This window comes from Onychostruthus taczanowskii, unplaced genomic scaffold, assembly GCF_017590055.1.
Source record: "Onychostruthus taczanowskii isolate IOZ18803 unplaced genomic scaffold, ASM1759005v1 scaffold85, whole genome shotgun sequence".
In the NCBI taxonomy this organism is placed as follows: Eukaryota; Metazoa; Chordata; class Aves; order Passeriformes; family Passeridae; genus Onychostruthus; species Onychostruthus taczanowskii.
In genome coordinates, this window is record NW_024506443.1 from 2,895,819 (window position 1) to 2,901,556 (window position 5,738).

Here is a 5,738-nt window from a genome sequence, read left to right on the forward strand (position 1 = left end):
CACATGCTAATTCTGAAAAGAGACCATAAAGAGCTCAGATTAGGCACTAAGCCAAAATGTAGGATGTAATTAAAAAATAGAGAAATTATCTGGCATCCTATCTGGTATATGAAAATCTCTGATAGGCTCTATTAAAACAAAAGGATTTTTGAGAATACTTATTTATAATTAGATGGAGATTTTATTTCAGAGAAGGTCCATTATGTTGCCTGAAGACAGCTGAATGCCTTCATATTTATTATACATGACCACACGAAATAAAATACATTCAGTAAAAAGAAGTACAATGAGAAAGAGTGAAACTGTGCATGTAAAAACTAATTAATTAATTCTAACCATGTTTTCAATGTATTTGTTTCACTTGCTTTGAATATTGTAACAAAGCAACTTCACTAGCAATACAGAGCATAAAAATGGGTAGAAAATGTTGATGCTGGGTAAATAAAGACTGATAGGAAGAGTTTGTAGAACCGCATACTAACCCAGTGAAGACGATTTTGAGATCACAATACATCTGTTGCCAACTTGTTAGCTGTGTTGAAAAATGATGGAACACAGTCTGCACTACCTAGTATATTTGGCAGATTGCAATTTTTAAATATAAATTAGTTGTTCAGAAGTAATTTCAGGCTATCCCATGAATTTGATCATGTTTCTGCAGATTAAAATGTCTACAGGGTAAATTCTTTAAATTTTGTGAAAGACTTGATTAACAAAGTATTAGGAATTATTTTCCCAGTTCAGATTTCTATGTGCTTTGATGTATTTTAATTAGGTCATGTAATTATTGGCGGTATTGATCAACTGCCTTTTGACACTCTCTTGAATTCTATGCATACTATAAATCACACTGAAAATTAAGAGGATATATGGGTGGGGGATCCCACCCATATATCTAGGGGATGTTTTAGCCTTTTACTGCATCATTTTATTGATTTATTTCAATAGAACCCATAAATCCATTGGGTTACTTCCCTAAAATGGGAGAAAAAATAGGGGGAAACCCCACAGGTTCTTGTCATATATAATAATTTATTTTAGCCTACATCTTGACAATTTCATTACATGATGGACTATCCAAGAAGACAAATGGGGAAGTCTGGTGGTTTGACCTTGGCTTGATGCTAGGTGCTCACCAAAGCTGTCCTATCACTTTTATCCTGAGCTGGACAGGGAAGAGAGGAGATACTCAAAAGTTTGTGGGTCAAGATAGGAACAGGGAAAGGTCACTCATCAATTACTGTGATGGGCAAAACAGACTCAGCTTGGAAAAATGAGTTTAATTTATTGCCAACAAAATCAGAGTAGACTAATGAGAAATAAACTCAAATCTGCAAACATCCTCTTCCCTGTTCTTAGCTTTAATTTTATTACCAATTGTCTATCTCTTCCCTCAGTGGCACAGGGAAAAAGGGAGTGGGGGCTGCAGTCAATTCTTCACCTGTTGCTGATCCTTCCTGCATACTTATATAACAAAAAACAGCTACATCTTTCCATCTGAGTCCCACATGCCAATAAAATTATTGTGAATCATGAAAACTCCTAAACACATAAACCATCGCTCTTTCAGTGAGGTATGAAATACAAAATTACTGTAGGTGTTGAGAAAAGCTGCCTACATTATCTATTTTTTTTTTTCCAATTTGGATCTTACACATGATCAATCATGATCATAAGTTTCATATAGAATTATTTTTCAAACATAATTTCTAAATAAGATAATTGCAAAATAAGAAAAAAGATACAATAATGTATAGCTTTGATCTTATGTGCTTTACATTTAAACTATTGAAATTAAATACAAATTGTTTTAAGGTACTTATGCATCATTTTAATCTTACAACTCAGGAAAAAAAGGAAAAAAAAACCAAAAAACACCACAGTAAGAAACAAATTCAGATTAATTAGATATTACTGTGAAGTTCTTGAGCTTAATTCAGGAAAAATTAAATTTCTTCAGAAAGCACAGAGGGAGATAAGAATCACTGGTTAATACATACCTTGAAAATCTTTAATTTATAAAGAATGTAATAAACATTACTGTACACATAAAATTTATAGTGGGTATAGAGGTTAGTTAGAGGTATAGAGGTTAAAACACAGCTTTCAGTGGCTGAAAAACAGTCTCACATCTGGGAGATTTCAATTTACTGGGGTATACTTCAATCTACAAGAAACACTGGTGATGTAGGATCAAAATTTCAGAACTCTGTCACTATGAAAGGATGGATGATTGCCAAATAATATCAAGCAATACTGGAGCAGTTGGCACTGATTTTTTGTGAAATAAATAATAACCTAAAGTACAGAATCATAAAGGAATTTCCCAATTATTCTTTAACTAATCTAGAAAAAATATAATCATTTTTAAATTATATTTTCCCTCAGGCTCAACCTACATGTAATTCTTAATTAAAACTTTTGTTTACCGAGCAGCACTGTTGACACAGTAGCATAAGAAAAAAAAGTCTATTTCTAATAGTGTATTTTTATGTACAAACTGAACGATGTTATAGAATTTTTTCCTAGACTGCAGTGATTTATTTTTGATATGGGTATACCTGTTTGTTTAAATTGTTTTTCATATATGGTAAAAAAGATTCTTTGAACATTCAGGTTGAAATCAGACTAGTTAACATTTTTTCTTGTCCCTGTAAAAGGCAAAGCCTATGGCTCTGTAAAAGCCACAGAGTTATGGTCACTTCATAAAATGTTATTTGTGCAATTTCCCTGTAGTTAAATGAAAGACCAAAAAAACATGTCCAAAGACAAGAATCTGAGACTTTCTTGTCCTAATATAGCACTAAACTACAGATAAATCTGACTTGCTTTTTCTCAGCTAAACCAATTCCTGGCTAAGCAGTTGTTCAGCTTGATGGCTAGGGAAAGGAAATCATTCCATCCTGGTTTCAGCCTTTATCAGCTGTATCTCTTGCAATGACACTATCCAATGTACAAGGCAGCAGACTCCATCAAAAAAAGTCTCAGATGCAGGTGATGAAAGGAGCACTCTAGTTAGAAGGTGATAATACAGAAGGGTATAATGGTGTGTGCCAATGTTTGCCATGGCAACAAAGAAGGACCTTTATCTTATTTAGCAAAGTATATTGTTTTTTATGATCCTGACATTTTTGCAGTTTGCCATTAATCAAGAATTTTGATTCTACAGATATGCAAGATCAATTAGAACTCTAAAATATTTACAATTCTATTTCAGGTATTTGATTTTATTTATTCTCAGAATTTTCTCTAATTACAGCAGCAATCTTTTTAATAGTATTCTCATGCGTACTGTTTTTAAATGTTTTATTTTATTCTTTTAAAATGATTGTATGAAAACATGTCATCATTGTCTAGTGATGTCTAGAAAAACATAAAACTATGGATTTCTTCTTATATATTACATAATATATCACAAAATATCACAAAAATTATTTTTATTCATGGAGATATTTACTTTTGGACCACAATTGCTGTATCAACTTTGCTGTTTTGTTTGGCTTGGTTTTGGTGTCAGGGCTTTTTTCTTTACTTGTTTGTTTGTTCTCAAAATCCAGCTGGATTTCACCTAGGCTACATATTACAACTTACCACCCATAGTGGTTGTTGTTCTTCTTACTATTATTATCATCACCATTATTTAAAACTCATTACATTGTTAACTACTTTATTCTCCATGTCAAAGACATCAGCAGTGAAGGAACTTTGCTCACGCTCCGCACATCAAGATCTGTCCGTCCTGCCTAATACCAACAAGAAATAGTCCATGTTACATTATCCATAACTATCATTTTAACCCTTCCAGTTCTCACCCACTCCCACTGTGGTGCACTGGGTAAGCAGCATTAGCTGTCTATTGGTGTTAACTCACTACAACTTTCCAGTGCTTAAGATCTTTTGGCAACTGCCTCTACAGATTTCTTGTGTCTATAAAGATTTGACCTCAGATAATTAATGTACTTTTAATGGAATAACTATGTGGTTGAGCTAATTTTTTTGGATGACCTATTTGATTATGAACACAGCAATTTTTGTTCAAAGTACTTCTGCTACTATAACTTATGCCAATTCTCTGATTGAAATTATATATGACTACAAATGAGAGCAAATATTCCTACAGTCCTTTACACACAGATATGCCTTTTAAGACTGTCAGGGTTTGGTTTGTACTTTATTTAAACAGTCCTTCAAATGGGGAAAGGCTTCAGTATTGGCACTAGTATGAATTCCATTCAGTAGATGTTAAAAATGCTAAATTTATTGTAGGATGTTCCTTACTAACACAGCCTAAGAAAAATAAAAGTGCTACCAACACACCAAATGTTAAAGAAGGTAGATCAGAATGATGTTATATAAGGGTTTCAGGATTAAAAGAAAGGACAGCCTAGATATCTTACAGTGTTCCTGAAATAAACAAACCATGCAATATCGCATCAAGATTAGACATACCAAGGCAAATAATATTGGCAAGCCATACACAACACATTCTATATATACACATTAAAATAAATCTCAGGACATGCTTTAAATATAAGGCCAAACGCTGATAAATATAGTAGGCATTTTACCTTCCTACATGAAACAATTTCAAAGCAAGAACCAAGTGAAGAACTACTAAGGCTGAAGAATGGAATAACAACCCTTCAGTGCTTGAATTTTGCTATTTAATTATTTATAAAACAGTTACTATTAATTTATATTTTGTTATTTTTTACAAATTGCTAACTATACTGTTAGTTTATATTGTCTTAGTCCAAATAGGTTACTCATTATAGTGGTTCATTTTACAACCTGTAACTCCTGAAAGAATGTGTTTCCATCATTAAGATGGAGATCATGTTTTTTCTCTCTCACAAATCAAGCTAATTTTATGTCATAGGCCAAAAGACATAATTTTGTTCCTTTGCAAGTATTAGTCACTTGGAAATAAAGTATTGTAGAAAATTAGGAACATAAAAACTTTGGGTTTCTCTTCGTTTAGAGAACAAAATTAATTATTAAACTAGTATCTATTAGACAGATATTATATTTTATTACCAAATATTATCAGACCTGACTAATACACTTTATAAAAGAATAAACACATAAAGTAGTTAAATAAAGAACATAATCCAAAATATAAGCAATTTCCTAAAGGTTTTCATGTTCACAAACAAAGGAAAACACTTACTTGTATTGTTACAGCAGAGAAAACTGTTTTATGTTGTAAAAAAAATATATATGTAAAAAAGAAATAGCACATGCGAATTTTAGCCCTTTTTCAGAACTCACTGAAGAACAGAGAATCTGGAATAGCTTGATATTGCCCTTTAAATGTATTTTATAAGAAGTGAAAATATGTGGCTAAAGCATGATGTACTAGATCTATTGTCAACAAGAAGACAAAGAGACTGAAAAAGAAGGGTCAATACCACTCCTACAACACAGAGAATTCAAAGAACCTGGAGGTGTTACAACACAGCAGTCTCCTTGACCACAAACCTGACATTCTTCAGAAAAATAAACAGACAAGAAAATGGGGACTTCATTCTTTGGATAAGAATCATCTCGGTGAAATTTATGTGTCTTCAGTATATATGTAGGCCTTGTGATATGGTCCACCTTGGCTACATTTCCTGTTAATACAAAGAGGAATGTATTCTCTTCATTGGAAAATAGGGTGTTAGCATCTTATCTAATGTATTTTACGATAAAGTGAACAACATTTAAGAACTGTCTGTTCTTCTCTATCACCAGTA